The following is an 11,642-nucleotide window of genomic DNA, read 5'->3' on the forward strand; positions in this document are numbered from 1 at the left end:
TTTATTTAGCATTTTGTAAATCCCATTGAGTTCTGTTGGAATAGTCAATATTCCCCTGCCACCGGAAACGGAAATGGGGCCTGTTTACACAGTTGTAGTCTTTTCGCTTCACTCTGTGTACTCCGACGTCGAGGTGCTAACGTCTCTGTTAAACACTTTAAAAAACTCTGAAAATGGAATACGAAAGGTGGATTCTTGATTCTCGACGTCGGAGTACACAGAGTGAAGCGAAAAGACTACAACTGTGTAAACAGGCCCCATTTCCGTTTCCGGTGGCAGGGGAATATTGACTATTCCAACAGAACTCAATGGGATTTACAAAATGCTAAATAAAACACTACAGGAACGTTTTTTCTTTACGAAACTTTTTTTGGAACGTCATTGAACAGCGCTGACGACCCGGTGAGTAGCATATTTTAAAAAAAGAACGTTTAAGGTTGTTTTAAGGACATTATCGGACATGCACTGTGGAAGCCATTCTGAAGCAGCCAGGGGGGGATTCTGCATGAGCCAAAAAGCAGAGACAGGACCAATTGTCAAAATTTTGGTGTCGATCATTCGATTTCATCCTGGACACTACAGAAAATGGGCTAAAAGTGTTAAAAACCGGAATTCTCCTTTAACCACTTAAATTGTATTTTTTTATTACATTGAATGTATGTAAAAAAATAAAAAAATAAATAAATAAATAAATAAAAAATAAAAAAGTGTGAAGGTGTTGGTTTAAATTCAAACTTGTGAACTTGTGACCCCAGAACAATGGATGACGGACGTCAACTGCACAATGCCACTTTTTATTAAAGTTGTGCTGATTAGGAGGAGAATATTTCTTTTAGCTTCTGATTATGGTTTATTCCTGGTAGCCAAGCTTCATAAACTATTATAAGATGCTGATACGTTCAAAGTACTTGGAAACAAAAAAAAAAATTATAACCTTATGAACAGCCTCCCCCAACTTCGAGAAACAAAGTTGAATAAAGTCAATTTGGGATGTCCTGTCTGATAATTTTAGTTATAGATTTTGAGTATATTTTTCACTGGACTTAAACTTGGGCAGTCTGTACTCTGCCATCTGCTCCAGGAAAAACTCCTGTGACTGTACCAACCAGCCACAGGGCATGTGATGAGCTGCTGGTCTCCTGTCCTGCCATTTTGAACAACTTGTAAGAGAAGGTAAATAGTTCTGGATTAAATAGATGCAAAGACTTGACACCGTCTCCATCTGCGATGCCTGAGAAGTTCTACCAGAAAGTATGCCACAAAATATTGTGTTTTTTAGCACAGAATCTATCGCGGTACATTTTGGACTTCTGAGAAATTATGTTGTCCCACCTTGGACATGGAATGCCCAAACATTAAGCTCTCGGTTACTTAGATTGTTTTAGATTCAAAATTCTAGTGGGGCAATTTGATTCATGTAGCTCTTAAAGATAAGCAAAGTCTTTCAGTTGCATTTTTATCACCTTTTCCTTGTGTAAAAGAGCTTTACGTTTAATTTATAGGATTCTAAGTTACAATGTTTTGACTGTCAAGTAGAATGAGGGAACTTATACTAACTGAAAGTAAACTTTCAGAGAAACATTAGATAATGATCTAATGTTTTCTACTTGTCCTCAACAAACATTGGTCTAAAATGTGTTATTCTAAGCACAAAAAAAAGTTAAAAGGTTGACTCTAGAAGGGTTGGATGGATGATAATGGTTAACAGAGTTGGAATTGAGTCTAATTACTTAAACAAGAGGGAAGGAAACACTACTGTATATTATGTAATATTCAAGAATTAGGTTCAAATAACATCACAGATTCATCAGATGATGTTGATGATCTGATGTATTTAAAGTTGCTGTGATAGAATCAGGCCAGGACTGGGAATAACGTTTTGGCCTTTTGAGCAGAGACAGGTCCACCTGGTATTGATGGGAGGACAGTAAAACCCACAATTTAAAAACAACACTACACTGACAGTGCTTCCTTTCACACTGTCCCTTTTAGTGCTTGTGTTTAATACATTTAGACTATTAGCAACCCCAGTCCTGTTATCCCATAGAAGGCTGCTTGTTTACTTTACAACCTGAAAAGTGTTAACCCTTCAACAACACCTAGAAATCCACGCAAAGGAAAATAGACGTAAGGCATGATTATTGATGATCAGATGTTTATTTGTCGGTATATGTGACTAAATTATACTAATTATACTATTAAAGGGGGCTCTTAAAGGTACTCTTATCATCTGCCGCGATTTTTTAAACTCTCTACCTTATCTCTCCCTCTAAAGTGTTGCTTGACTGGGGAGTGCAGCTCACATACAGTGAATTACATTAATAATTGAGGTATTAGATTGCTCCCAGACCAAAAAATACTCTGGGAGTATACATTTAGTAAGAACAAAACTAACCCAGATAAATGAGAAAATGTCACAAGTATGAGCTATTTTCAATTCACTCCAGGTTAGGTAGTGCAGCCACAAACTGATGTCAAATCATAGTAACAACCTATAGGGTGATAAATTACCAAGGTGTCTTCAAAAACATCTTACCAAAAGTATTTTAAAACTGAAGGGTAACAGGTCCACTTTAAAAATGATAATTGACAAATGGCAGGTTATGGGATTTAACATAACATTTAACATAAACATTTCTCTATTACTTGTATTTATGAAAAAGTATACTAGTATGTGTTTAAATTAGTAGAAATAACTTGATGTTTCTGGTTTTTATTAAAATTCCCTATTTTCACGACCATAAGGCGCACCGTACTAAAAGGTGCAGTCTCAGTCATGTGTGTCATTTCTGTATTTAACACACACATAAGGCACACCGGATTATAGGGCGCGGGTTTTATATACTGGAACATATCCTCTACTACGTTTAAATACCTCTACTGCATATTTAAAAATAGAGCGGGAGCAAAACTGAGTATGTGTTTTATTCATGTATTTATTACAAAGTATTAATCAAACCTGGGAGCTGGTCGTGAGACAGACACATCGCTGATGACACAGAGCGCTGTGATCACTCCTCTGAAACAGTTTATTAACGCCTAAATTAACTTGAAATGCAGAAATCTGCCGGCAGAATATGTTCGCTTTTATTATCCTGGTGCCTGCAGTTTGGATTATTTTGATTAAAAACACCTACCAGCCGCCGCCGTGAACCCGGAGGCGACCCGGCCAGAGGCTGCTGTTGAATTAAGTTTTCAGGTGGAAAAATAGAGCGGGAGCAAAACTGAGTATGACTGTGCTTTATTCATGTATTTATTACAAAGTATTAATCAAACCCATCAAAGTCATCATCCTCTGTTTCTGAATTAAACAGCTGCGCTAAATCAGACATGCCAATTTCCCCTTCTTCGCTGTCAGAGTCACTTTCCGTACCGGGCGGCTCCTCGGAAATGATGCCGGCTTTTGCGAAAGCTCAAACAACAGAGCCAGCAGACACGTTAGTCCAAGCATCTACAACCCATCCTCAAACTGTGGCGTAACTTGCCCTGCGCTGCCTTCCACTTTTCGTGAAACTGTGGTCTCCGTCTGTCATCCATCGCTCCCACGCTGCTCGCAGCCTTACTTTGAACGGCCGGTTCACACCGATGTCGAGCGGTTGAAGTTCCTTTGTCAGACCTCCCGGAATAACAGCAAGCACAGCGTTCATTTGATTGCTGTGAGATGGGCACGCATGGAGTCACAGATTAACAGCGATGGTGATGCGTGGAAAAAAACCACCTGGTCTCCAAACAAACATCTCCCTCAGCCACGCTTTTATCATCTCCTCATCCATCCAGCCCTTTTCATTTGCCTTAATAACAACTCCAGCTGGAAAAGTCTCTTTAGGCAAAGTCTTTCTTTTAAAAATCACCATAGGCGACAGTTTGTGTCCATTTGTGTGGCAGCCAAAGCACACAGATAGGGCGCACCGCACCATAGGCCGCGCTGCACATTTTGAAGGAAAAAAAGACATTTATATGCGCCTTATAGTCATGAAAATACGGTATTTCGATAGAAAACAAGGCTAATTTTAGACATATTTACTTGTTATACTGCATGGGCATATGGATATATCAATTCCTTAATTTTAAATCTTTTAGTGGTTTACTGTATGGGGAATCCCAAGGTCCAACAGGTTACCCGGGTTCGGGGGGTGACCCTGAAGCATTTTTTGCTGTGTTGGTTCTGATGTGAGCAGAGTTTTATACATCTGAAGACAGAGAAATTGCTCAGAGTGTTTTTTTTTTCTTGCGAACTTGGATACCAGATAAAGAAATAAAAGTCATGCGACCTGGGTGTGTAGCTGCTGAAAGTCCAAGAAGGTCTGTGCAAGCCTTTAGAAACTATACCATCTCTTGTCTCAGATGACTTTGTCATTTATAGACCTATCCAGTGTTCTTGTCATATCTAAAATCTTGAGAAAGCAGTTGCCAAACAAGTGTGCAACCACTTAAACCATAATGAACTTTTTGAAGAGTTTCAGTCTGGCTTTAGAGCTCATCATAGCACTGAAACAGCTCTGGTGAAATGTGCTAATGATATTCTCATGGCCTCAGATAATGGACTTGTATCTGTGCTCGTCCTGTTGGATCTCAGTGCTGCATTTGATACAGTTGACCATAATATTCATTTAGAAAGACTTGAATATTTTTGTTAGAATTAAATGAACAGCCTAGACTGGTTTAAATCTTGTCTATCTAATCGCTTTCAGTTTGTTCACATTAATGATAAATATTCCTCATGCTCAAGGGTTACCAGTGGAGTACCACAGGGATCAGTGCTAGGACCAATTCTATTTACTTTATACATGCTACCAATTGGTAGAGTTATTTGACAGCATGGGATTAATTTCCACTGTTATGCTGAAGATGCTAAGCTATATCTGTCTATAAATCCAGATGAAGCTAACCCATTACATAGATTACAGGCATGTCTTGAAGACATAAAATCCTTAAAAACTCTCTTTGTCTTTGGAGCAGAGTTTTGGCAAAAGGGAAGCCGATTATTCAGTCACTTCATTTGGAAGGGATAAACTGATTTCAGATAATAAAGTAAAAAATCTTGGTGTTAGTTTTGATCAGGACCTCTCATTTCAATCCCATATCAAAGAGGTTTCAAGAATTTCCTTCTTTAATCTGAGGAATATTGCAATAATTAGAAATCTCCTGTCCAGGAGTGATGCTGAGAAACTAGTCCATACATTTGTTACTTCAAGGCTGGACTATTGTAATTCTTTACTATCAGGAAGTCCACAAACTGTAGTTAAAAGCCTTCAGCTGATCCAAAATGCTGCAGCCAGAGTTCTGATGAAAGTTAAAAAGAGAGATCATATCTCTTCTATCCTGGCTTCTCTTCATTGGCTTTGTGTAAATCAAGAATAGAATTTAGAATCTTCCTTCTCACATATAAAGCCTTAAATGGCCAAGCTCCCTCATATTATCAGATATCTGATTGTTCCTTATGTTCCTAACAGAGAACATTCACTCTCAATCTACAGGTTTACTGGTGGTTCCTAGAATTTCTAAAGGTAGAATGGGAGGCAGATATTTAGCCTCAAACTCAATGCAAATCCAGCCATTTTGAATTGAGAAAGCTTCCTGGAGGGGAAGGGAAACATTTTCAAACCTTGGAAACAAAGTCCAGTGGATTGTTTTTTAAACTTTTACAGAATAACACAATTCAAGTCAATGATTCAATGCAGTCAGCTGGTTATCCCTAGATAGAAAACTTTGAACCAATGTGACTGTATGATCTGGTTGAATTGTATCTATGAAGTGACTTGAGATTACATGTTGTGAACTGGTGCTGTATAAATAAACTGAATTAAATTGAAACTGAATTGATCTTCTTCATCCCTGACCATTGTTGTTCATTGTTCTGCTGGAGCCTATTTTCCAGCTTCCTCCTTAATGCATTATTAATTTCTCTTATCTTGGCCTTAAGTTGCTTCTGTATACTCATGAACTCCTTCTTTACCTTCTTAAATGCTTGTTTTGTTATTTACCTAATGCTTGTTATTTTTTAAATAACTTGTGATACACAGTTCATTATTTGGGAAGCATAACACTGTTCTGGTAGGGATGGGGTTATCTACGTAGACATTCACGCAGTCAGTCACACATTCACTCATTGAATTGATCTCCTCTCCATGTGGCTGGCACAGTGCATCTCAGTCTCTAGCCTAAAAATAACCTTGCATGGCTTCTTCAGCTCCCAGTCACCATCTTATTACAGTTGTTTTTAATGCAGGTTGTCTCTTATAAAGTGGTTTAAAACCTCCTTTGAATTTCCCAGTCATTTTTCAAATCTCTGCTTGTATGGTAAGAAAGCAGAGAAATGCTTGAGTCCAAGATATGATCCTGCAGCCACTTACAGTTAAACACATAGTGCTGAATTGCTGATATTCTGCCTGGGTCCTTGTTAGGACTTCTTCCAACTTATTCCCTTAAGATGTTAAAGAGCTACTCACGGGTGTAAAAAAAACTTCCTATGGCTGCTGTGGTTATGCATCATAAAAAGTATCCATAGAGGACAGAAATATCTGTGAAATTCCCTCCAGTTTCACAACGTTCAACAGCAGAGGCGAAACAACACAGAAAAAAGAAACTGATCCAAAAATGGAGGAATTAAAGTTATCTTTAAATGAATATCATAGGCAACCTAGCAGAGCTACTATAACATGCAGCCACATTAAGCAGCCCAATTGTATAATACTGATTTGGAAGTAGAGATGTTTAAACTTTTTTAAGATAAGGGGGTTGTTGTTACATTAGATTAGGATAGATTAGGATTACATTAGAATAAAATTAAACTTATTATTATCCTGTTATATCGTAAATATATTTTTGAACGTACAAAGAATATTTGCCTATTAAAATAGTCGAGTCTGTTTATACTACTATCATATCAGCAATAAAGCTCAATGTACCATTTCCATGTTAAACAACTCTGACCTATTCCAGGTGTTGTATGAAAACGCTAGAGCCCTGTTGATCACAAATCTCCAACAGAACTGTCTGCTGAAAGCAAAGTTCCACCTTCCTGAGTACCTCACTGAACATTACCGTCTCCTGTGTTGTAAAACATATTTTTATTCTAGACAGACCTTCATGAATGAAGCAAATACCAAATGTGATCAAATAAAGTTTCACCCAAAATTATTCTGGCAGATTTCTATTTAAGATATTATAATTTAATCAAGAAGCAGGTATATTAAACAAGACGTGTACCCTTCAAGATAAGAAAAGTAAAAATTTGTTTGAAAATATCTATTTTATTAACATTTGATTAAATTTACATGTTTATATTATTGTTTAAATCATAAGATATTTGTATCGTTCTGTGTAAGTTTGACATTTGTCTTTGGAGCCCAAAGTCTTGTTTGCTGAGGTCCTCAATTACAACAATGTCAGTCAATGTCTAACCCTGTATTGTAATACAACTCTTCAACAAACTGTTGATGATGGACACTGAAAAAATGCATGTCCGCTTCATTAATGGTAGTTTTGAGGCTGATTCAGAGTAGTCTGCAAAGCTGCTATTCGACTCTAGTCCAGCAGGGGGCAATAAATGGGCCAATCAGTACTTTGTCTCTGTGTGACAACCAGAGGAAGTAAAATTACCATAATGGGGATATAATAGAAGAAATAGGGCTTGGTCGTCATGACGTAATTACTTTGCGTGGCCGCCATGTTGATGGCCTCCTTTACCGGTGCTCAGACTACTGCCTATGACTCCCACGTACTGTACTCCCTCTCAGCCGTGTTTTAATTTGATTAATTTCACCTTAACTTGATTTCAACCATGGTAAACCGTTGCTGTATTGTGAGCTGTAACAGCACAACACATGATCGCCATGGGAAAAACATAGAAAATGGGTTAACTTTCCACCGCTTTCCTGCCTGGAGACGCAACCACGGAGACCAAGTGTCAGAGATAAAGAGCCGTCGGCTAGCTTGGATAGCGGCTATAGGACGACTGAACATAACTTTCCACAGTATCCCGATGTCAGTGAGAGTGTGTTCCCTGCATTTTCATTCTGGTAAGTTAAAGATGCACGATTTTATTTTATAGCCTACATTGTTTCTTTCCTTCAAGTTTTGGATCTTTTACGGGAAAATAATAAAAACGGCAGCGGGAAAAGGCTCAAATACGTGAGAAACCCGGAGGTTTTAGGGAGGGTTGGCAGTTAACGTCACTAACTACACCTTTGAAACACATAGCAGCTAGTTAAAAGTATATTACATGCGTGAGTGGTTGTTAGCACTAACGGTTAGCAATTACTACACTAGCAGATTCCAGAGCCCATCTGAGCACAGCTGACTTTTGTACGGATTACTGTGTTCCCACTGTTTGCTGACTTTATGATCTGCAGCTCCTGAACCCATCCATTCATGAACTGCACATGAGACTCCAGGGACTTGTAGCTTCGGAACTGTTTTGAAGTATAGGCGCTCACTCATCGGTGCTCCACTCATTGTTTGGAACTTCATATGGATCCAAATTATTAGTAATGCTGATTTTGTCAACATACGGAACCCTGGCTTCTCTATTTAATGTGTCCCGGTAAATTCCAGATCCTTTTTGGGATTTTAACATCTTCTCTCTACTTCTACGTCTCTTTGTTCAACAACAACGTTGTATCAGAGCTATGTTTATGTTTGCGTAGCCCTCAACATGGCCGCCACGTCCCACAATGCAACGCGGATCCCAAGCCCTATAATGGATGTTAAAAATTTGGTATGTCTAAATGATGGAAGTTGAAACAGAATCAATTTTAGAGATAATACAGAGTCAGCAATTGATTTAACATTAGTTTAAAATTCTATAGCAGGTGTTTTTTTTATGGCAAGTAATCAATAAAATGACTATAGGAAGTGATCATTATCCTATTTGATTGAAATAAAGTTAAATATAGAAAGGTATTGTATAAAGGGGATAAAGAAATGGTGTTTTAGGTCAACAGATTGGGAAACCTTTAGGAATAGTAGTGAAATGAAAATGTTAAAAGTGGATATGAGTAGTAATATTGATGAAATAAATGTTTCTATATATATAATGCTATTTTAGAAGCTGCTAATCAGGCTATAAGGAAGAAAGGTGGGGGAAGGGAAATAAGGTTGGTGCCCTGGTGGACATCAGAATGTAAGGAGATTATCAAGAAACAAAATAAAGCTTTCAAATTATTAAAAGGAAAACACAATTTTCAGAATCTGAATAACTACAAGAAATTACAAGCAAATGTAAGCAGAATTATTACAAATACAAAAAGAGATTATTGGAGAAGTTTCTGTAATTCAGTAGGGAGGGAGACAGATATTTCTAAGGTGTCGGCAACAATTAAAAGGATGACTGGGATTACCGGTAAAAGAACGAGTGGATATCCAATATTAAATGAAGGAGAAATAACAGCAGTTACTGACAGAGAAAAGGCAAAAATGTTGGTAAATACTTTTGTTAAAATTCATAGTTCTGAAAATATTACTGAAGAAGGGAAAACAAGGAGAGAAAAGACTATTTTGGAGAACAAGTAGCCTATTTATTACAGCAAATAGAAGATACAAATGAACCGTTGAACATGTTGTTTACAATAACAGAACTGAATAGGGCTTTTAAAAAATATAAATTATCAGCTCCAGGAAAAGATCAAATTTATTATGTTATGATTAGTAATTTAAGTGAATCTTCTAAAAAATATTTTATTAGAAATGTATAATAGGATATGGGAAGATGGGGAAGTGCCAAAGAATTGGAAGGAGGCTGTGATTGTTCCGATCAGAAAACCAGGGAAAGATGAGTCAAAACCAGGAAATTATCGGCCATTAGCTTTAACATCCAACTTATGTCAAATAATGGAGAGAATGATAAATGAAAGATGAATATATTATATTGAAAATAAGGGACTTATATCATCTTATCAGAGTGGTTTTAGAAGAGGTAGACGTACAATGGATCCAGTTTTGTGTTTAGAGCATGAAATTAGAAAGGCACAGGTGAATAAAGAAAGTGTTGTGGCAGTATTTTTTGACATTGAGAGAGCATATGATATGATGTGGAGGGAAGGGTTATTAATAAAAATTAGAAGAATGGGTATGAATGGTCATATGTTTAGATGGATTAAAAATTTTCTAGAAGAAAGACGAATACAAGTGAGGATAGGGAAGAATTATTCTGAGAGTTAGAAAATAGAAAATGGGACACCACAGGGAAGTATAATAAGTCCGTTATTGTTTTCAGTGATAGTTAATGATATGTTTAAAGAAATAGAGGGTGGAATGGGATTCTCATTTTTTGCAGATGATGGAGCAATGTGGAAAAGAGGAAGACATTTAGAATTTATTGTAAAGAAACTTCAGGAAGCAATTTCAGTTGTAGAAAAATGGTCATATAAATGGGGTTTTAAATTTTCAGTAGAGAAAACTAAAATAATGTTTTTACAAGGGAAAGAGTTGATGAAAAAATTAACTTAAAATTATATGGTAGGATTTGGAAAGAGTTAAACAATTTCAATTTTGTGGGATGTGGTTTGATGAAAGAATGACATGGGGTGTGCACATTAAGGAAATAATCAATAAATGTAGGGAGGTAATAAATATAATGAGAGGTTTAGTTGGAACACAGTGGGGAGCTGATAGAAAATCATTTAAAGCGATTTATACTGGGTTAATCAGGTCAGTACTTGACTATGGATGTATAGTTTATAACTCAGCAGCAGATACAACCCTCCATAAGTTAAATAGCATTCAACATCAGGCTTTAAGAATATGTACTGGAGCTTTTAAAACATCTTCAACAGCAGCATTACAGGTTGAAATGGGAGAAATGCTTCTTAAAGTTAGAAGAGATCAATTATCTTTACTGGTCAAATTTACAGGGGCAAAGGAAGGATCATCCAACATTAGAGGTGCTTAAACCTTGATGGGAAAAGGAAAAGAAACAATTAAAGAGCTTTGGATGGGTAATAAACACTAAAGTTGATGAAATTAATTTAAATCAGGTAGAAATATGTCAGACAGTTCCATTAACAGCAATACCATCTTGGATACTTCCTGATGCTAAAGTTGATCTTTCATTATTAGAAAATAAGGAAAAAGATAAATATCAAATTATGAATAAATATAGTCCAAGAACACTTAAATAAATATTATAATTATATACAAATATATACAGATGCATCAAAAAATACAGCTAATAGGGTAGGGATTGCATTTATTATACCACAGTTTCATATTAAGGTTGGAAAAAGGATTAGTGATGGAGTTTCAGTATATACCGGTGAAATGCTAGCTTTGCTTTTAGCAGTTCAATGGGTGGAAGAGGTAAGACCAATAAAATCTATTATTAGCTCAGATTCTAGTTCATCATTAGTCAGTTTGCAAAATAATCAGTCAGACAGTAGACCAAATATATTAATTGAAATACTACAAACACTTTACAGAATAAATATAATGGGGCTAGTAGTAAATTTTGTTTGGGTTCTGGCACATAAGGAGATAAAAGGAAATGAAATGGCAGACAGGATTGCTAAGGAGAGTACCAATAAGTTAAGGGTAGATATTAATGTTAGTTTTGGTATAATAGAAATAAAAAGTATAATTAAACAAAAAGCAAAAGAGAGGTGGCAAAAGTTATGGAATGAAGAAAAGAAAGGAAGGTGGCTTTA

The sequence above is a fragment of the Cyprinodon tularosa genome, unplaced genomic scaffold, assembly GCF_016077235.1.
Source record: "Cyprinodon tularosa strain WSP-4 unplaced genomic scaffold, ASM1607723v1 ctg1184, whole genome shotgun sequence".
In the NCBI taxonomy this organism is placed as follows: Eukaryota; Metazoa; Chordata; class Actinopteri; order Cyprinodontiformes; family Cyprinodontidae; genus Cyprinodon; species Cyprinodon tularosa.